At 40.1% G+C, this 23,385-nt stretch overlaps 1 long non-coding RNA gene across 2 annotated transcripts; it reads right to left on the bottom strand.

The window, feature by feature from the left end:
- Positions 1–5,419: 5,419 nt before the first annotated feature.
- On the bottom strand, positions 5,420–22,679 carry LOC125122117 (uncharacterized). Of its 2 annotated transcripts, XR_007133703.1 has the most exons (4): positions 22,620–22,679; positions 20,933–20,998; positions 10,030–10,192; positions 5,420–5,550 (listed from the first exon to the last, which is right to left on the bottom strand). It is a non-coding gene; the product is annotated as an uncharacterized LOC125122117 (long non-coding RNA). The 2 variants fall into 2 exon arrangements; XR_007133702.1 differs by lacking the exon at positions 10,030–10,192.
- Between the last annotated feature and the right edge of the window lie 706 nt (positions 22,680–23,385).

Raw genomic sequence — 23,385 nt, 5'->3', positions numbered from 1 at the left:
AGGCCGGTGGCTACAGCTCCAATTCAACCTCCATATGCCACAGGAGCGGCCCGAAGAAATAGCAAAAAGACAAAAAAAAATATACAGATATATATAAATAAAAAGTCTACAAATGATGAATGCTGGAAAGGGTGTAGAGGAAAGGGAACCCTCTTAAACTGTTGTTGGGAATGTAAAGTGGTGAAACCACTATGGAAAACATTATGGAGCTTCCTCAAAAAACTAGAAATAATCATATGATCCAGCAATCCCTCTCCTGGGCATCTATCTGAAGAAAATCACGACTCAAATAGATACAAGTACCACAATGTTCATTCCAGCATGATTATAACAATAGCCAAGACATGGAAGGAACCTAAATGTCCACTGAGAGAGAGCGGATAAAGAGGATGTACATATATACACAATGGAATATTACTCAGCCATAAAAATGAATGAAATAATGGAAATATCAGCAACATGGATGGACCTAGAAATTACCATACTAAGTGAACTTTGTCAGACAGTGAGATGCAAACATTACTGCAATTACTTATATGTGGAATCTAAAAAAAAACAAGGCCCACTGAAGCTACTTGTGAAATGGTCTCATAAAGAAATGGTCTCACAGATGTTCAAAAACTTATAGTTACCATGGAGACAGGTTGGTGGGATAGGGAAAGACTGGGGTTTGGGGATGGAAATGTTCTAAAGTTAGGTTGTGGAGTTCCCGTCGTGGCGCAGTGGTTAACAAATCCGACTAGGAACCATGAGGTTGCGGGTTCGGTCCCTGCCCTTGCTCAGTGGGTTGACGATCCAGCGTTGCCGTGAGCTGTGGTGCAGGTTGCAGACGCGGCTCGGATCCCGCGTTGCTGTGGCTCTGGCGTAGGCCGGTGGCTACAGCTCCGATTCAACCCCTAGCCTGGGAACCTCCATATGCCGCGGGAGCGGCCCAAGAAATAGCAACAACAACAACAACAACAAAAAAAAAGACAAAAGACAAAAAAAAATAAAGTTAGGTTGTGATGACAGTTATATAACTATAAATATAATAAAATTCACTTAATTAAAACAAAACAAAACAACCCCCACATACATATTTCTGAACAACCAATGGGTCAAAAAAGAAATAAAAAATACGTTAGGAATTCCTGCTGTGGTGCAGTGCGCTAATGATCTGGTTTGTCTTTGTGGTATTGCCGGTATGATCCTGCATCAGCTCACTAGGTTTAAGGTCCATTGTTGCAGCACCTGTGGTGCAGGTCAGAGATGTGGTTCGGATTTGATCCCTACACTGGGAACATCCACGTGCCAATGGTGTGGCTGAAAAGGGGGAAAAAACAATCTTAAGACAAATGAAAATGTAAGCCACAGGGGAAGTTCAAGACACATGAAAATGTAAACAAAATATACCAAAACTCATGAAATGCAGCAAAAGCAGGTCTAAGAGAGAAGTTCACAGAAATAAATGCCTACATTAAGAAAAAAAAAAAGATTTTAAACAAACCAACTTTACGCCTCATGGAACTAGAAAAAGAAGGATAAATAATCTAAAATTAACACAGGGACAGAAATGATAAAGGTCAGAGCAGAAAGAAATGAGAAAAACCATAGAAAATATCAGTGAAACTAAGAGTTTGTTTTTTGAAAAGAGAAACTAAATTGACAAACTTTAGTTAGACTAACAGAGAAACATAAAGGGAGGCCTTAAATAAAATATAAATGCAAGAGGAGATATCACAGCTGAAACCACAAAAATATAGAGGATTGTAGAAACATTTGTTTTACTGGCTGTGTGCTCAGCATGTGGAGGGTCCCAGGCTAGTGACTGAATCAAGCTGCAGCAACACTGGATCCTTTAGCCCACTGCACCAGGTCATGGATCAAACCCTGGCTTCTTCAGTGACCCAAGCTCGTGCATTTGGATTTTTGACCCACTGGGACATAGTGGAAACTCCCATAAGAGACTATTATGAACAACTGGATACCAAAAAATAGAATAGACAGGAACATACAACCTACCAAGGCTGAATCATGAAGAAACAGAAGATCTAAACAGACCCATGCTGAGTAAGGAGATTGAATCAGTATTCAAAAGCTACCAATAAATATAATCTCCAGACCTGAGGGCGTCCCTGGTGAATTCCACCAAAGATGTAAAGAAGACTTAATACCAATACCTTTCAAATTCTTCCAAAAACCGAAGAGAAGGGAACACTTCCAAACTCACTTTATAAGACCAGCATTACCCTGATGTCAAAACCAGACAGAGACACTACAAGGAAAGAAAATTACAACCAATATCTCTTCTGAACATAGATGGAAAAAGCATCAATAAAGTACTCACAAACTGAATTCAACAGCACATTACAAGGATCATAAAGTACGATCAAATGGGGTTTGTTCCAGCGATGCAAGGAAGGCTCCACACACACAAATCAATAAATAGGATATACTACATTAACAGACTAAAGGATACAAATCATAGAATCACCTCAATAGAAAAATCATTTGACAAAATTCAACATCCTTTCATGATAAAAATTCTTGGAGTTCTGGTTGTGCTGCAGGGAATAAGAATCTCCCTGCAGTGGCTCAGGCCCCTGAGGAAGTATGGGTTTGATCTCCAGCCCTGCAGAGTGGGTTAGAGGATCCAGCATTGCTGCAACTGCGGTGTAGGTTGGAACGGCAGCTTGCATTCAATGGATGGCTCAGGAAATTCCGTATAATACATATACAGATGCATCCATAGAACAAATATTCTTAACATATAAGGTTTATCACCAATGCACATCAACATAATAAAGGCCACACATGACAAGCCCACAGCTAACACTGTACTCAATGGTGGAGAGCTGAAAGGTTTTCCTCTGAGATCAAGAACAAAACAAGGATGCCCACTCTTGCCACTTTTTCTACTCAAGAGAGTAATGGAAGACTTAGCCAGAGCAAGTAAGCAAGAACAAGAAATAAAGGACATCCACATTGGAAAGGAAAAATAAAATTGTCACTATTTTCATATGACATGATATTACATAGAGAACTCTAAAGATTCCATACAACCTGTTAGAATTAGTAAATCAATTCAGTCAAGTTTTGGGGTATGAAATCAACACACATAAATCAGTTGCCTATCTATAGACTAAAAATGATCTATCAGAAACAGCAATGAAGAACATAATTCCATTTACAAAAGCATCAAATATTACAATATCTAGGAATAAATTTAAACAAGGACATGAACGATCTGTACCCAGAAAACTATAAAACACTGTTGAAAGAAATCAAAGACACAAACAAATGGAAAAGTATCTCATGTTCATGGATTGAAACAATATTGTGAAATTATGCATACTATCCAAAACAATCTAGACTCAAGGCAATTCCTATCACCAGTGGCATGTTCCCCAGAAACAGGAAAATAATCCTAAAATTCTTAGAGAACCGCAAAGACCACAAAGAGCCAAAGCAATCTTGAACAAGCAGAACAAAGTTGAAAGCATCACACTTCCTGGTTTCAACATATTCTACAAAATTAGAGTAATAAAATCAGCATGATACTGGCACAAAATCACACATATAGACCAATGGAACAGAAAAGAGAGCCCACAAAGGAATCCACTTACTTAATAGCCACTTAATTTTCAACAAAGATGCCAGGAGCCCACAATGGAGAAAGGACAGTGTTTTCAATAAATGCTGTGAGAAAACTACTTTCCACATACAAGTGATTAAAACTGGACCCTCATCTCACTCCATATACGAAAATCAACTACAACATAATTAGAGGAGCTTGAATGTAAGACCTGACACTATAAAACTATTAGAAGAAAACCGAGCAGAAATGCTTCTTGATATTGGTCTGGACAATGTTTTTTGAATATGACCTCAAAAGTCCAGGGAACAAATGCAAAAATAGACAAATAGGATTGCATCCAATTCAAAAGCTTCTTCACAACAAAGGAAACCAAGAAGTGAAAAGACAACATGTGGAATAAGAAGAGATACTGGCAAACCTCAAACATTTGATAAGGGGGTTCATATCCAAATTATATAAAGAACTCAAACAACTCAATAACAGCTTGATCAAACAAACAACTTGATTCAAATTGGGCCAAGGACCTGAGTAGAAACTTTTTAAAAGAAGACAGAAGTAGCCAAGAAGTATATGAAAAGTTGCTCAAAATCACTAGCAATCAGGAAATGCAAATCAAAGCCACAGTGAGTTATGGCCTCACTTCTAGGATGTCTGTAATCAAAAAGACAAGAGACAGCAAATGTTGGCAAGGCTGAAAAGAAAAGGGAATCCTTGTATACTGTCAGTGGAAATGATCATTGGTACAGCTCTTCTGGAAAACAGTATGCATATTGCTCAAAAAATTAAAACAAGAACCATCCTATGACCCAGCAATCCCAATTTGGGGTATATACCCAAAGGAAATGAAATCAGGATCTTGAAGAGATATCTGAACTTCCTATGTTCACCTCAGCATTCATCAAAAAAGCCAAGTTATTAAAAAAAATAACCAATCGTTCACCGACTTATGGATGGACAAAGAAGATGTGGTATATAAATACAACGGCCTGAATACAGTATTATTCAGCCATGAGAAAAAAAAAAGGAAATCCTGCCTTTAGTAAAAACATTATGCCCTCCATTATGCTGCAGGGCATTATGCTAAGTAAAATAAGCCAGAAAGGGAAAAGCAAATACTGTATAGTATCCCTTATATGTGGAATGTAAAAAAAAAAAAAAATTGAACTCATGGAAGCAGAAAGTCGAATAGTGGTTATCAGGGGCTTGCAAGTTGGGGATGGAAGAGGAGGGAGAAAGGGGGAGAGATGGTGGTCAAAGGATACAAAGTTGCAGTTATGCGGGATGAAGAAATCTAGAGACTAATGTACAGGCATGATGACTAATCTTAACAAGTCTATCAAACACTGAGAATGTTCTAAGAGACTGGATTTTAAGCAAGTTTATCTCATACAAAAATGGTAACTATGTTTGGAGATGACATATTTATTTATTATTATTATTATTATTATTTTGTCTTTTGTCTTTGTAGGGCCACACCCGTGGCATATTGAGGCTCCCAGCCTAGGGGTCTAATTGGAGCTGCAGCTGCTGGCATACACCACAGCCACGTCTGTGACCTACACCACAGCTCATGGCAATGCCGGATCCTTAACTCACCGAGCAAGGCCAGGGATCAAACCTGCAACCTCATGGTTCCCAGTCGGATTCATTTTCACTGCGCCACAACGGGAACTCCAGAGATGACATATTTATTAATCGACTTGACTGTAGTTATCATTTCACCATGTATTTGTACCTCAAATCCTCATGTTGTGCACCTTAAATACGTAACTTCTCTTTAAAAATACATAAATAGGAGTTCCAGCTGTAGCACAGTCGGTTAATGGTCTGGTTTGTCTCTGAGGTGTTACCTGTGGATCCCTGGCCCAGCACAGTGGGTGGTGAAACCGGTGTTTCTGCACCTTTGGTGAGGATTGCGGATGCGGCGTGGATTCAGACTCCGTCCCAGGAACTTCCGTGTACCACAGGTGTGGCTAAAAATGAATATTTAAAAAAATGAATAACTAGTCTGATATTCACAACTTTGTAATGTATCACAGAAATCAATGGATTTATGGGTGTATAAATGGACAGATTCTTAAATTTTTCTTGCAGAATTATTCTAAGTATTTTGCTCAAAGAGTTACCACACATAGTTATTTTATCCTATTTTATCACCTTCACAAATATACTTGGTCAAAACTTTGCTTTGAAGTGAGGAATATTTTGACAGAAATATTAACGGATACCCAGTGCTGGGATCCAGTAAGTATTTAAGTTGTTAATATCTGAGACTTTCTTCTCTGCCCCATTTTACATTCTCTTAATCATAAAACCCTTAGATGCAGGTGTGACTTAAATCAGGAAACTGAAAAAATATTATTTAAAGGGGTCTTGTAAATACAAACAAATAAGATGTTATTTTTTTTTCTTCTTATTTGTCTGCCCTGTGGCATGTGGAGTTCCAGGCCAGGGATTGGATCCAGGCCACAGTTGCAACCTATGCCCGCTGTGGCAGTGAAGGATCCTTTAGCCCGCTGTGCCCCATGGGGGGACTGACCTGCTTCCTGGCAGTGCAGAGACACTACCGATTCCCTTGAGCTACAGTGGCAAGTCTAAAATGCTACATTTAAGATTATATACTTTTATCTGTACTCATCATTTTTGGTATTACGGATAGTTCAACTTGTGAAACAATACTATTAGCACTAAAATAGCACATTCAGCATGACTAAAGCCAGATGATCAGTGGATATAGGCATGCTTGTTAAAAACATCAACTGAGTTCTAGTTCTTAGGTACTTGTTAGCCTCTCATCTATTTCTGACATTGATGTCTGCTGACTGCGCTGCTGTTGATGGAGAGTCTGTGATTTACACAGCGGTGGAAACACAGTGATGCTGCTGATTCAGACGGGTAATTACTATTTGTTATGAAAGATAGACTATGAAGTGGTTGTCAAACTCTCTTTCAGAGAACTCATGCAGAAGCTGCTCAGAGGGAAGGAGAAGAGGATGATATTCATCTCTGCCAAATATAACAGCTTTACTTTACAGATTTCCTTCCTTCCTTTCTTTCCTCATCCTTTCCGTTTAAGATTTCATCTCAAAAAAAAAAAAAAAAAAAAAAAGGGAGTTCCCATCATGGCGCAGTGGTTAACGAATCCGACTAGGAACCATGAGGTTGCGGGTTCGATCCCTGCCCTTGCTCAGTGGGTTAACAATCTGGCGTTGCCATGAGTTGTGGTGTAGGTCGCAGACGCGGCTCGGATCCCGAGTTGCTGTGGCACTGGTGTAGGCTGGTGGCTACAGCTCCAATTCAACCCCTAGCCTGGGAACCCCCATATGCCGCCAGAGCGGCCCAAGAAATGGAAAAAAGACAAAAAAAAAAAAAAAAAAAGATTTCTTCTCAGCAGGAGTGTCTGGGATCAAAAGTTAGTTGGAGAATTCTATTATAGACTAATCACAGGAACCAAAAATAACATGAGATGGTATTGAGGACTTCTTCACCATGTTTTAGTCAGTTTTTAATGTAATGGAAAAAACATCTGGCTTTGTGATAGAAAGTGAAAAAAGCAGGAAATAAAATGAAATGCAGAATGTTCCCTTTTTTGTATGTGTACACACACACACACTAAACATTAAAAAGGACTAGAAGAAAATGCCAATACATTAACTGTGATTATCGCTGGGGAATGGGATATTGTGGTAGATATAAATATTCTTTCTAAATCTTCTGAAACAGACTTGCACGAATTTTACATTCTGAGGGAATGGATATTTCAAAAATTAAACCATATATGTTAAAATATTATTTTGACCATCTTTAAATGGTGTGTCTCCTGGTAACATAAATATCTGGATTTTGATGTGCTCTAAGTTTAGCTTGGTACTTTTCTCCTTCAGCCTGATATAAATTAAATCATCTTCAAATACCAGAAACATGAAATCGCCCTGTGGTTCAGTGGGCGGAGGATCCCACATTGCTGCAGTTGCTGCACAGGTTTGATTCCTGACCTGGAAACTTCCACATGCCACTGGTGGGCAAAAAACAAAACAAAAACTCAAGTAAAATATCCCAGGACACTTGTACTAACAATACAATATTGTTTATTTCATCTGGCACGTGGAATTTGGAAGAAAATCTTCTTGTTAAAGACCAACTACTACTTTTCCTTTACTTAATATTGAAGAAGAAATGGTCTCTTTCTCTTTTTAAAAAAAATTTTTTAATAATTTCTATTTACTTAGAAAGCAAAGAGAACAAACATCAAACTGGAGGAGATATCCACTATACCTATATAATGAACAAGGTATTAGAATCTATAATTAATAAAGAATTCCTATAAATCATTAAAAAAATAGATGAAGCAACCAAATAGATAAATGGGTTAAACACATGGCTAAAGATTTCACAGAACAGAAAATATGAAAAGTTAAACATACTATGTAATTTTTAGAAAATGCAAATTAAACGACAAAACATGTCACTTTTGTTTGACGCTATCAACTGTTGGTAAGGCTGCAAAGCAGGCAAAACTCATAACACACTGTTACAGGAAATGTAAAGTAATCTCTGCACTTTTAAAAATGACACCTTTTGGAGTTCCCGTCCTGGGGCAGTGGTTGACGAATCCGACTAGGAACCATGAGGTTGCGGGTTCGATCCCTGCCCTTGCTCAGTGGGTTAACGATCCGGCATTGCAGTGAGCTGTGGTGTAGGTCACAGAAACAGCTCGGATCCCGCGTTGCTGTGGCTCTGGTGTAGGCCCACAGCTACAGCTCCGATTAGACCCCTAGCCTGGGAACCTCCATATGCTGCAGGAGCGGCCCAAGAAAGGGCAAAAAAAGACACCTTTTTAATTAAATATTTATTTAATAAGAAGTTATTTTTAAGTACTAAATTTGCTTTTTTTTCTTTTAATGACTTTTATTTTTTCCATTAAAGCATGAATTAACGTTGAACTTTCTCAAATAGTATCTTTCTTAAATGTGCAACTTAGGAGAGCTTACATCTTGTCTGGAAAAGAAGGCAGCTATAAGACTGTTAAATTAGGTTGTGAAAGTACATACCTTGCGTTGTCAACAGAAAATGTAAAACATTAGTGTTATCTGTGGCAAAAACTGGCACAGCTTTCTATGAAAGCATCACAATTGGAGTGGAGTTCCCTGTTCTATTCTCCCTTAGAGCACCACCCCAGGAGGGCTAAGGTGCTGCATTCAGCAGTGGCAATTTTACATTTATTTCTGTGATTCTTTGAATTTATTCATCCTTCTCACTGGACACTAAACTCCAAAGGGCAGAACCCCATCTATTTTTTTTCCTACCTTCTATTATTTCTGAAACCTCTCTGCTTGGCACAGAGTATAGGATAAAGACATATTTGCTGAGCAAGAAAATAAATAAATATGAAAGATGAGAAGATACAATGAGTGTATTGTTTTGGAGCTTTTGCAGTTTCTCTTCTAGCTTAATATGTAACCTCAAAACTAACGTATCATGTGCTGGTGAGGTAACACCTTTTTTCATCCTCAATGTGAGAGGTGAGGACAGTGAAGGACAGAGCCTTTTTCCCTTACAAAAAGAAAAAATTCATTTGTAGTTTTAATAAAAGTATCAAGGTTTCTGAATTCTCTACACATAGTCAATCATTTTAAGTTATAGTGACAAATTGGTTAAGTGTGGGGGACCTGGGACCTGGGGCCCTTTGCTCCAGTGGCTGCAATGCTTGCACCTGGACAAACATCTCCTTGAATGTTTAAAAAAATTAAAAATGTTTTTAAAAACATTTTAAAAAAATACATATAAGCTATAAGGACTGAAGACAACTCTGGACAGGCAGCCTTGGGGCAAATTAGGGCCAAGAAGATACAAAATAATCAGGGAGTTCCTGTTGTGGCTCAGCAGAAACAAATCTGAGCAGCATCCATGAGGACCCGGTTTCAATCCCTGGTCTCGGTCAGTTGGTTAAGGGTCCAATGCTGCTGTGAGCTGTGGCATAGATTGCAGACATGGCTCAGATCCCACATTGCTGCCACTGCTCCAATTCAATCCCTATCCTGGGAACCTCCAATATGTCATGGGCCCAGCCCTAAAAATAAAAAAAAAAAAGATACAAAAGAATCTAAAAACCCAACTGCCACTTCTTAAGAGCCCAGAGCAAAAACAGGGTATGGGGAGCAAAAGCAAGTACTATGCCTGCCCCTGGATACAGCACCACCAAAGTGCTGGGCAGACCACCTCAGCCACCCCTCTGGCCTGACCTCTGGACCTACCCCTACCCTCTCCCATATAAGGAACCAGATGTCCCCCCACCCCCAGAAAGGGAGCAAGCAAGGGAACCTGTTTGTTGTGCCCACCCTCCACCCCTGAGGCAGAAGCGTCCCCTATAAAGCCTAACCCGCATTTTCCTGTCTGGCCTCTTATTAATTTCCATTGATTAAGGAGGCCAAGAGCCAAGAAGGCACACTTACCCAGCATGGTGACACTGCAACCGGAGGTTCAGGGGGCTGCTCATCACTCATGGGGAAGCTGTATTAGGTGGCCATGGAGATGCCCAGATCCTCTTCCAGAAACAGGACAACTGCCCCACACTGGGTGCCATAAAATCGCTTACCAACCTGGGCTCTTGGCTTCCTTAATCAATGAAAATTGAAGAGACCAGAGAAGAAATTTAGGTTTAGTCTTTACTGGGGCCCCCCCTGCAATGGAGAGAGTGAAATCATAAAATGAGTCCCCTTGCTTCCTTGTTGGAGCTGGTTCCTCATATGGGGTGAAGGTAGAGAGTGAAATCATAAAATGAGTCCCCTTGCTTCCTTGCGGGGAGCTGGTTCCTCATATGGGGTGAAGGTAGAGGCAGGTTCAGGGTCAGGCTAAAGGGGTGACTGAGGCGGTGATCTGGCCACACCATTGGTGGTGCTGTGTGCAGGGTGTATGTGTAGCAACCTGCTTTTGCTTTCCATACCATGCTTTTGCTCTGGGCTTGTTGGCACAAGTCCCTCTGTCCAAAGCACAGTGAGGCTAAACAAACCAAAATGTCAGAGTTTAGAGAAGAGCAATGTGTACTACAGGGCCATGCAGGGAGATGAGTGGCTTGTGCCCCCAAATATCCCGAATTCCCTGAACCAAAATTCCAAAGCCTTTTTATTTGTATTTGCAATATTTTTATTTTTGGCCACCCTGCAGCACACGGAGCTCCCAGGCCAGGGATCAGATTGATCCCTACTTGCGATGCAGCTGCAGATGCAGCAATGTTGGATCCTTAACCCACTGTTCTGGGCTGGGAATTGAACCCGTGTTCCAGTACTCCAGACACCCCACCAATCCCTTTTCCCAACAGTGGAACTCTGAAACGAAATTTCAAGGCAGGGTGAGGAAAGGGCATGGTTGGGTGATGCAAACTTCTTGGTACAGAAATCCTTTGTTCTTGTGGCTGCCCAAGGAGGTCAGGTCAGGATGCTCCTGGAAATGTCCAACAAGATAAATGTTATACTTCAGCGAAGAGCTAAAGCAGAGGATCTGGGGGAAGGGCCTGCCCCAGGAAGGCCCCATAGAGTTCTGCTTCCATTCCAGGCTCTTCAGAAGTACCAGATGGGTTTTTAGAATCTTTGTAACTTTTTGCCCATAATTGGCCCCAACTACAGCATGTTGCTATTATTTTTAGTCACTGATAGATACTTTGTATTTTGTTGCTCAAGAAGAGGTTTGTCCAGGTGCAGGCACTGCACTGGATATGCTGCCCTGTATGAGCTAAAATAAATTCACTTTTTTCTGTGTCAATACATGCTATATAGAGTGAAGATTATGAGTGAGCTCTGGTAGATAAAGAAAAGTGCTGAAATAAATACAGGTGAGAGCACAGAAAGCACAGAAAGAGGAACTAGGGCTTCCTTCATTCTTGGGTGGTAGGAACAGCAGAGTGTCCCTTCCCTGACTCTCCACACAGGGCTGGCTACTGATGCCCACTCAGGATGTGGGTACCTGCACAGCCTAAATGACCAGGAGGAACTCGGTGGCAAGACGAAGGGGGACCACGCTTTTACTGTGAATGTAGAGTGAGGGCTGCCTGAAGTGACTAAGAACTTGGTGCAGAGAGAGGCTCCTAAAAGGATAAATGACACAGTCCCCTGACATTGGCAGGGCCTGGGCAAATGCATAAACAGAAGCCCACAGACCCCACCTCTAAATCACTATGCTAGTTCATTGGCTATTAACTAGGAAGGTTCTTCTCTCCTATCTTGAAAATATCTGTCCATATAGGTACCTATGTACTGTAGTGGGCGGGGGGGGGAGAAGGGCCCTCCCAGAAGAAAGGCCACATGCAACATTAGCACCTGCACATGCATGCACAGTTCTGTAACAATGTAACATAACCTGAATCCATGGGTGCAAGCATATCTATAACTGTCCACTCAGGAATTACAGAATGTATGTTACCTTTTAAGGGGGACAAAGGGACCAAAGTGTAAAAGAAAAAAAAAATGGAGGGTATATAAGACGGTGTCCCACTGCATCTGGGCCTCAGCCTTTTGATATGAATCTGCTGAGCCAGTGCCAGCACAAATACATGCTGTGTCCTGGCAAAAAGCCTTCGTGTCCCATTTCTCTATACATAAGTCCTGGAACATTTCTTGGGGGCTCATCTGGGATTCAGAGATGGTGATTTCACTTCGTCACTGGGCTGCAACCTTCGGGACACAGGGAGAGGTGACCTCCCCTGGCACCAGCAGACTGATTGATCCGTAGAAGACTAGCCCTCCCGTTGTGTCAGGACATGGACACTGAGAGCACAACTCAACCCAGTGAGGAGCACCACCCGTCAGACTGGTAAGAACCTGGGTTCAATTTGGTGGCCTGCCCCTAAGAGGTAGAAGGGGAGCCTGATCATCTCCCAGAGTTAACCCTGGTAGTCTCACAGGGGTTCTCATAGAGGAGCCAGGAGAGGAAACCGCAACTCTAAGGCGATGGGCAGCTGTTTGGAGATGTTGTGTGAATGCGAGTGAATGAGATGGTCAACAGGAGAGTTCCGACTCCACCAGACAGGCCGAAGTGAGTGTTGAGTCTCCATCCACAGTTCCATGTCAATCCTCATATGGCTTATGGTGCCTCTCTTTGGAGGGGTATAAACGCTCCATTATCTGTTGTATAATGTTTTATTAAAATAAAATATTCTATATTTTATTATATATTATATAATATATATATAGTAATTGTATAATGTGTATACTGTGTATCTGTTGTATAATGTTGTATAATGGAAACGATTATGTTTTGTATTTAAGATTACTAAATGGCAAAAATTTTGAGGACAAACCCTAATAAATTTAACAACTGTAGTTTTTAAATCTTGCAACAATTTTTCAAAAAATCCTTCATGTTACTGCTGATATACAGTGCATGCAGATAGTATGGTAAGAGAAAAAATGTTGAAAATTAAAGCTTATCTATTAACTGGTATTGCTTTACATGCCTACACATACGCACACACACACATCACCAGAACAATTCAAAATACCATTTCTATTTCCTATTAAAACACACTTTTAAAAAGCTGGATCTTATAGACTAGTACTCCCCAACCTTTCACATCAAATATCTGCTTTGACATACTGAGATTCAGACCAAAGAAAACTCTATGTGAGCACAACTCTCTTGTTCAGGTCAAGGCGGTTAAGGAAAGCAAGGTTTTTAAGCTATTTGCCAGGGCTGGTCAACACACAGTCTATCATGACTGTAATACTGGCTACGACTTTCTAGAGATCTAATCTGGGGAGCTCTCTCAAAATGCACGTTAGGAGTTCCCACTGTGGCTTAGTGGTGACGAACCCAACTGGTATCCATGAGGACGCAGGTTAAATCCTTGGCCTGGCTCAGAACTGGCGTGGCTGTGGCTGTGGCATAGGTTGGCAGCTGCAGCTCCAGCTGGACCCCTAGCCTGACAGCTTCCATATGCCACAGCCGCGGCCCTAAAAAGACAAAAAAAAAAAAAAAAAAAAACAACACACATGCTAGAGCCATACCATTGAAATAATTACAAGGCTCTGGTGTCTAATTTTAAAACGCTCCCCTAGGGTGCTACTGCACCCCTTCCTATGACTTAGTGATAGTTAAAGCAATAATGCATGAGCCTCTGGATTTTGTCTTTGTTATAAGGTTGGGTTTTTCTTTGAAGGAGAAAGGGTGTAAAGAAAGAATAACTTTAAATGTCTCAAATGTAGGAGTTCCCTGGTGGCTCAGCAGGTTAAGTACCCAGCATTGTCCCTGCAGTGGCTCAGGTTACTCCTGTGGCACAGGTTCTATCCATGGCCCAGGAAGTTCTGCATGCCTCAGGTACCACAAAACAAAGAAACGAACAAACAAGCAAAAACTCAAATGTAAAGTGGAAAGAATCTTCGCTATATGCTAAGCTACTTATTGCCTCTCACACATACACATCCAATTCTAAATGAACTTGCCTTTTTTTGTTTTTGTTTTTGTTTTTTTTTTTTTGGTTTTTAGGGCTGCACTTGTGGCATATGGAAGTTGCCAGGCTAGGGGTTGAATTGGAGCTAAAGTTGCCAGGTGAGGGGTTGAATTGGAACTGAAGTTATCGACCACAGACCTGCACCACAGCCACAGCAATGCCAGATCCAAGCCAATTCTACAACCTACACCACAGCTCACAACACTGGATCCTCAAACTTCTGAGGGAGGCCAAGGATTGAACCTGTATCCTCATGGATACTAATCGGGTTTATTACCACTGAGCCACAGTGGGAACTCTGACAATACTTTTGAAATGTTCTCATATTAATTTGTCATTTATTTCATTCTGCTAAGCAAGACTTCAAGAAAGTTTGCCATTATTAAAAATCTAAATTTTTGCAAGAAAAAGTGTCTACAATTAGAAACACACCTAAATCATTACTTAGGAAGTTGGCTATTATAAAAATAATGTAAGCAATTGGGAAAAATCCTAGACACATATATGATTTATTGAAAAAAAAAAGCAACTCTGTTTACTTAATACCAACCAAACTTGTTTTACAACATTTTTTCACAGTCAAAACAAATTACTAAGGGTCCACAAGTATTAGAGAATGGAAAAAGGCAAATAAGAGCTCAATGAGCCACACAATTATGATCAATTAATCTACGACAAAGGAGGCAAGAATATACAATGTAGAACAGGCAGCTTCTTTAATAAGAGGTGCTGGGGAAAATGGACAGTGACGTGCAAATGAATGAAATTAGAATATTCTCTACCATTACACATACATAAACAAAACTAAACTCAAATGGATTAAAGCTGTAAATGTAAGACTGGATACTAACTCCTAAGGAAAACATAGGTAGAACACTATGCACATAAATTGCAGCAACATATTATTGGCTCCAACTCCTTGAGGAATAGAAATAAAAACAAAAATAAACAAACAGGACCTAATTAAACTTAAAAGGAAACCACAAACAAAACGAAAAGACAACCTATGGAATAGGCTAAAACTGCAAATGATGTGACCAGCAAAGATTTAGTTTCCAAAATATGCAAACTGCTCATACAGATTTAAAAAAAGAAGAAAAAGAAAAAACCTAATCAAAAAATGGGCAGAGGAGTTCCCACTGTGGCTCAGTGGTAGTAAACCAAACCAATATGCACAAGGACGTGGGTTCTATCCCTGGACTCACTCACTGGGTTAAGGATCCAGCTTTGCTATGAGCTGTGGTATAAATCACAGACTTGGCTTGGATCTGGTGTTGCTGAGGCTGTGGCGTAGGCAGGCAGCCAGAGCTCCAATTCGACCCCCAGCCTGGGAACTTTCATATGCTGCAGGTGCCACCCTAAAAAGTCAAAAAAAAAAAAAAAAAAAAGACAACCTGAGCAAGGGGGCAAAGGACCTACATGCTGAAAACTATAAAATATTATTCAAGGAAATTAAAGAAGATGTAAGGAAATGGAAAGATATTCCATGCTCCTGGGTTTGAAAAATTAATATTGTAAAAATGCCCATACTACCCAAAGCAATCTACAGATTCAAGGCAATCCCTATCAAAGTATCCATGACATTTTTCACAGAACTAGAAAAAACAATCCAAAAATTTATATGGAACCACAAAAGACCCAGAATTGCCAAAGCAATCCTGAGGAACATAAACCAAACAGAAGGCATAACTCTTCCAGGCCTCACCCAATATTACAAAGCCACAGTCATCAAAACAGTGTGGTACTGGTACCAAAACAGACAGACAGACAGACCAATGGAATAGAATAGAGAACCCAGAAATAAACCCCAACACCTATGGTCAACTAATCTTTGACAAAGGAGGCAAGAATATAAAATGGGGAAAAGACAGTCTATTCAGCAAGAATTGCTGGGAAACCTGGACAGCTACATGCAGATCAATGAAACTAAAACACACCCTCACAGCATGCACAAAAATTAACTCAAAATGGCTGAAAGACCTAAATATAAGACAAGACACCACCAAACTCCTGGAAGAGCACATAGGCAAAACATTCTCTGGCATCAACCTTACAAATGTTTTCTCAGGTAAGTCTCCGAAAGCAACAGAAATAAAAGCAAAAGTAAACCAATGGGACCTAATCAAACAGACAAGTTTTTGCACAGCAAAGAAAACCAAAAAGACAGCAAAAAGACAACTTACAGAATGGGAGAAAATAGTGTTAAATGATGTAACTGACAAGGGCTTAATCTCTAGGATATACAAACAAACTATACAACTCAACAGCAAAAAACCCAACAACCCAATGGAAAAATGGGCAAAAAGATGTGAATAGACATTTCTCCAAGGAAGACATACAGATGGCCAACAAGCACATGAAAAATGCTCAACATCCCTGATTATTAGAGAAATGCAAATCAAAACTATTATGAGGTACCACCTCACACCGGTCAGAATGGCCATCATTACTAAGTCCACAAATAACAAATGCTGGAGGGGGTGTGGAGAAAAGGGAACCCTCCTGCACTGTTGGTGGGAATGTAAGCTGATAGACCCACTATGGAGAACAGTATGGAGGTATCTTAGAAAACTATACATAGATCTACCATATGACCCAGCAACCCCACTCCTGGGCATATATCCAGTCAAAACTTTCCTTGACAAAGACACATGCACCCACATGTTCATTGCAGCACTATTCACAATGGCCAAGACATGGACACAACCCAAAGGCTCACTGACAGACGACTGGATTAGGAAGATGTGGTATATATACACAAGGAATACTACTCAGTCATAAAAAGGAAAAAAATAATGCCATTTGCAGCAACATGGATGGAACTAGAGACTCTTATCCTGAGTGAAGTAAGTCAGAAAAAGACAAATACTGTAAGATATCACTTATATCTGGAATGTAATATACAGCACAAATGAACCTTTCCACAAAAAAGAAAATCATGGACTAGGAGAATAGAATTATGGTTGCCTGGCAGGAGGGGTAGGGAGTGGGATGGATTGGGAGCTTGGGGTTAACGGATGCAAACTTTTTCTTTTGGAATGGACTAACAATGAGATCCCGCTGTGTAGCACTGAGAACCATGTCTCCTTACATATGATGGCGTGTGATAATGGGAGAAAAAAGTATGTATACATGTATGTTTAACTGGATCTCCATGCTATAAAGTGGGGAAAAAAATTGTGTTGCGGAAGAAACAATAAAAAAAAAAAAAAGAAAAAAAAAGGCAAAAACTCTTAAGTATACATTTCTCCAAAGAAGACATACAGGTGGCCAATAGGCATGTGAAAAAATGCTCAATATTGCTAATTAATAGATAAATGTAAATGAGGAATCACCTCACACCAGTCAGTATGGCCATCATTAAAATGTCTACAAATAATTAATGCTGGAGAGGGTGTGGAGCAAAAGAGACCCTCCTACACTGCTGGTAAGAATATAAACTGGTGCAGCCAGCTTGGAGAACATTAAGGAGGTTCCTTAAAAATTATAAATAGAGTTATCATATGATCCTGCAATCCCACTCCTGGGCATATTTCTGGAGGAAGCTCTAAATCCAAAAGATACATACACACCAATGTTCATTGCAGCACTCTTTACAATGGCCAAGAACTGAAAGCAATCTAAATATCCACTGACAGATGGATAAAGAAGAAGTAAACACACAGACAGAGACAGACAGACAGACAGACAGACACACACACACACACACACACACAGAAAATATTACTCAGTCATAAGAAGGAGTGAAATGCCATGTGCAGCAAAATGGATGGACCTAGAGATTATCATAGTAAGTCAGAGAAAAGACAAATATCCTATGATATCACCTGTATGTAGAATCTAAAAAAAAAATGATACAAATTTATTTACAAAACAGAAATAGACTCAGATATAGAAAACAAATTTATGGTCACCAAAGGAGATAAATAAGGAGTTTGGGATTAACCCATACACACTAACATATATAAAAGTAAAAAACAAAGATCTACTGTATACCACACACAACTACATTCAATAACTTATTATAGCCAATAATGGAAAAGAATTTGAAAAAAATATATATATATGTATATAACTGAATCACTTTGCTGTACATTTCAATCTAACACATCATTGTAACAACTATAGTTCAATAAAATTCTTTTTAAAAACAGATCAATGAGCTAAAATTTGCATCGTTTCCATTAGATGAATTGAGAACATCCTATACTCCAAGAAAGATAATAATGGTCCAATCTAATAGTTAGACCAAATAAAACTTAGAAAGTGAAAAGGAGAACAAAGTATAGCAGAATATCCACAATTGTCAAGCAGAAAAAAATGCATACAAGTGGAAACAGTCAGCTCTACCACTTAGAAGTCATTACATAATAATTGAAAGATGTCTATCTAGTTCAAAATCTTCATTGCAGATGGAAGTAAGCAGAAGAAAATCAGGTCTCTTAATTCAAAATAAAAGATATTTTCCATTATATCACATTGACTTATTAGTTGTGTGATTCTCATAAGGATCAAATAATATAGAGTTTTGTATGGCACTTTTGTAAACAATACACTGCTACAAAGTACCATACAAATGGAGTTACATAAATAGGATGTGAAAAAACTGAAATTTGGATTACTGCTGAAAACACTATTAGAAAAAAAGGAACCCTAAAATATATGTGAATATACTAACTTTATTTAAATGAGTCACCCATAAGATTTCTGTATGTTTCCGATTCCAAGGTGCCATAATCATATAGTATAAATACCATGTATCATACAGATGTAGCCAAAGATGCAAATATTAAAAAGATTCACATTAGCTGTGAACAGATCCTTTTCTCTGTACTTCTAGCATTTAAATAGCATATTCATTTTTGAAATATCTTGACAGGAAATTACACACATTTGGGACTTTTAACCTTATTATTGTTATTGCCATTTCTCTCAAAGATGGAAAAAAAGAAAACCCCTTTCTCTACAATGCCTTTACTATTTCCTGCAAGGATAAAAAGCTCTACCCTTTCAGTTCTCTGCATTATTAAGGGGACCCTAAAACAAATATGTAATTTGAGGTATGAAACATAAATGATGAAAGGGCTTCAAACTCCTAGAATATCACATTTATGACTGTCACAGGAATTTCTACATAAGGAAGTTGCCATACACAATCTCTCCTCTTTCAAACTAATGCAAAAATAAAGTACCTTGTTCATGGCAGAGATGGGCAGTCATGCATTCTGTCTTTGGACTAAATCCATGACTAGAAATATAGCTGCTGCTTTATGCCCTTCTGGGTAGTTTTTTTGTTTGTTTTTGTTTTCCTTTTACAATTGCCTCTATCCTCTGTACCAAAGAAAAAGCACCTGTTTTTATACATCTGGAAGACACTAAATATTCTATAAATTAATTATGATGTTAACCAACTCATACCTTGTAGTTTTCTGGTGTGAAGTCAAATGGAATATCTGGCTTACTCTCAGGAGTACCTCTATGCCATACAAAGGGGGGAAAATGTTTTCCAAAATTATCAAAATTCTCTCAAAATTGTGAATAACTTTGTACTTTACTACCACTGATCACTGAATCTCTTCACTTTAATTCTAATATGATATACAGCAAACTATCATTGCATCAAAAAATAATTCCCAAAGCAATCATTAAATATATACGAGGTGTATGATGTTAGTAGAATTCGAAAATTGAGAAAGATTTTCAAAATCACGGTTTATAGGTTATGGGAAGTATTGAGTAGCTTTCGGGCCAAAAGCCTAAAAAGGCATTCTCCAACTTGATTAGAGAATGAAGCTTCTAATGTAATTTAATTACACCAAATTGCCAATTATTCAAAGACTTCTAAATTTAGACATACATTTTCTAGTGTGAAAATATGTACATTTTCCCAAAAGAGGGTGTATCAGATTGTCAAAGGGACCTATCACCTCAGGGACCTACTACTCTCTACTACAAAAGCACCATCTCTTCCTCACACAACAGAAACTAGCTGAGAGCAAGCTTTGTTTCTTCTCCAGAAGCAGCAGGCCTTCTTCAAACACTGACAAGAAATGGCATGTCAATAGGAAATCAAATGAATCACACTGAGATTAACACTTTCAGCAATTAATGTTTTGTATGTAAGGTTGAACACAGAACTGAATCTCTTTATATGTTAACTCTCAGAACTGGCCAACTTCTGCTTTTACAAGGACATAAAAGAGTAAAGAAAATGGAAACTTGAGATGAGAATCTTAGATATGCTTTTAGACAAAGCTGATAAAATACAAAGCAGGAATCTACTTGGTAATACGAGGGCTAACTAACTTATTAAGATTCAACCTAGAAGGACTTTATTTTCTAAAACTACACCACTAACTCTAAATCATCATACAAGTCCACGAAATTGCCTTTAAATACTACATTATTTCCTGAAAAACCTTGTCACAGAAAGGGGATACATTCTCTTAGCGTTTCTGAATTGTGCAACCAAGCTGAGGAATTCCTTGACATCTACCTGTAGGTAACCCTGGAAACCAAAAATACAAAGGCCAGCTGCCGATACAGTCACCGTAATACTACAATCCATGTATGTCTAACCAGTGCCGTTTTGGGATTCCCCAAGGTTCAGCCTCCGAATCTTCAGTGAGCCAAGAGAATGATTCGTAAGAAAGCAAAAGGTAACTAGAAATCAGGTTAGGGTTCTGTTATGTCATGATGGAGTAATCTAAATTCTTCTTCCTAGAGTTGCCCTGGTGCCAATTTAAACTTGAGAGGTTCAGCTGGAACTACACTTTTTGAAATGAACGTGAATTCCACTAGCTATATTTAAATCCCTACAATGGCCAGCAAATACCAAAGACAATGAAGATTATGCTGTATTTACCCAAATTTCTCAGTCTTTCCATTCTGAAGAAATCTAAGTAATTACTTACCACAAATAAGGCTCCTCCAGCTCCATTCTACACAGAAGCCTTAGGCAAATGCCTGACGTGTCTTCCCTAAAATTTTAAGAAAGGTTAGTAAATCAGAAGCCTTCAGAAATTTTGCACAAGTAAATACTTTAAAATCCACGATTTAAAATAATAGAAAATAGAACATTTTAAATAATAGTATCAACTTACAGAGGTAAAGTATCTGAGGGGATATGGCCTACCACCCAACACCCTGTCAATCTCTACTTCCAGAGAAGTATAAGGAAATGGAGAGCCAAAGGTAAAGTTACTGGAGTTCCCCAGTGGCTAGTAGGTTAAGGTCCCCATGTTGTCACTGCTGTGGCATGGGTTCAATCCTTGGCCCAGAAACTTACCTATGCCACTGGCATGGCAAAAAAAAAAAAAAAAGTTAAGTGGTTACTAAGTTGCAGAAGATCTCTTAAAAGAGTCAGTGGGAGAACTAGGACATCTTAGATCTCCTGATCTTCTGGCATGAGCCTGCAAAGTTCACATATCATTAACTCACTGCCCTTTCACTTCTCTCTGAATCAAGTTGGATGCCAGCTTTTGTTTCATGTGAATCTTCATAAACCTTTTTCATTCTGTACAATGAAGAGTCATATATTCTGCACAAATGAGTGAAAGTATTTCACTTTTCAATTCTTTACTAAGTCAGTTTAGAAACTTCAGCCATAAAAGTCCTTTCCGAAAGCTGCCTCTAATGCTATGCAGATAGACCATACTCGGCAGTTTTGGAAGCAAGCCATTTGAATACTCTGTCCATTCCATCTCACTTCTCTTCGCACAGTTGCTGCTCCCCCACTCCTACCTTCTCCAGCCCCCTCCCTAAAAAGCAATTCAACTATTGTTCAGAAATCCTCCAGTTTCGAGTTCTACCAACCGCAGATAACTGCGCAGCGCCTCCTTCAAATTCAACCCTGGTGGCTTAGGGAAGAGCCCCTCAGATCCGGGCCTGAGTGGCAGCTGCACATCACAGGGTGGGGCCAGAGCCTGTCTGCTTCCACTGCTTCCATAAGTGGGCGACCACAGATGGAGTATTGAACTTCCAATGAGGAGCGCTCCGCTCGGAGCCCAGCAGAGCAGGTGAGGGGAATCACGAACTAATGCACACACTAAACAGAGCAGAAGGAGCGTGGCCATCCATCACATTGAGAAGGGCTGGACCCTTGCTAGAGGTGTTCTGGCGGCGGAATTTTGACAAACAGTAAGAAACTCCCAGAGAGGCTTAAGTAGAAGACTACAATGACTCGACCTGTCTCAAAGGTGTTGGGGTAATTAAAAAGCTGAATACAACTTCAAAGGTGCTATCCTATCCCTCCTTCGCTTCATCCTCAAAATAACATTCAGGAAAGCATATCTTTCAGAGCATACGGGGAAACTGAGGCTTTAGGAACGCAGCGGCTGGAGGGTCTTGCTGGGAATCAGGGACCAGGTCCCCGCGACCCCCACGTGCCCAGCTTGAGAGCGACACCCCAAAGAACCAGGTAAATGGTGCGGTTCCGCAGCATGCCGCCAGAACCACCCTTGTCCGTGTGGCCCGGGAACCAGCGCGCCACTTCGTGACTGCCCAGGGGGAAGCTCTCCTGAAAGGCAGCCTCCTTGTCAGCACACACGCAGGAGGTAAGCCTCTCGGCGCCGCGACCCGCTCCCTCCATGGGCCTCTCACCTTCCCGGTGACAGACACAAGTTTTCAAGCCCTTCAAGCGTCCAGGGGCAGCCAGCGCCTGCGCACCACGCTGCCTCTGGTGGCGGGCAGAGATTGGGGGCGGGACCGGGGCCGGGGGAGGGGCTTCGAGCAAGGCGTGGACAAGTGCAGTACAGGGAAGTTTTAGGAGTCCCCAGTTTAATAACATTAATTAAATGTTTTTCCAACTCCTAGTTCTTCCTTAAGCGTATCCTGGCCATAAGTAACAAAATTAGCAGTTCGCTGTCAGCGTTTGGTCTCTTTTTACAAACCTGGTTAAGGTTTTTCAGATTTTTAAATTTACCATCCAAATTAATACCCTCCCTTTCCTTTTCAAGCACTCTGGGTTTTAATGCAACAAACCCTTCGCAAACGCAGACTGCGGTTCTGCTAAAATAGGCCTGTTAATGCAGTGAGCCTGGAAATCTCTTCAGTGTTCCAATACTCCATAGATATGTGGTCAGATTTTTTTTATTTTTTATTTTTATTTTTTTTAATTTTTATTTTTATTTTTATTTATTTTTATTTTTTTGTCGTTGTTGTTGTTGCTATTTCTTGGGCCACACCTGCGGCATATGGAGGTTCCCAGGCCAGGGGTCGAATCGGAGCTGTAGCCACCGGCCTACGCCAGAGCCACAGCAACGCGGGATCCGAGCCGCGTCTGCAACCTAAACCACAGTTCACGGCAACGCCGGATCGTTAACCCACTGAGCAAGGGCAGGGACCGAACCCGCAACCTCATGGTTCC

The sequence above is a fragment of the Phacochoerus africanus genome, chromosome 3 (genome assembly GCF_016906955.1).
Source record: "Phacochoerus africanus isolate WHEZ1 chromosome 3, ROS_Pafr_v1, whole genome shotgun sequence".
NCBI lineage: Eukaryota > Metazoa > Chordata > Mammalia > Artiodactyla > Suidae > Phacochoerus > Phacochoerus africanus.
Note: the sequence above shows the minus strand (reverse complement) of the source record. Positions and strands in the feature narration are given on the sequence as shown.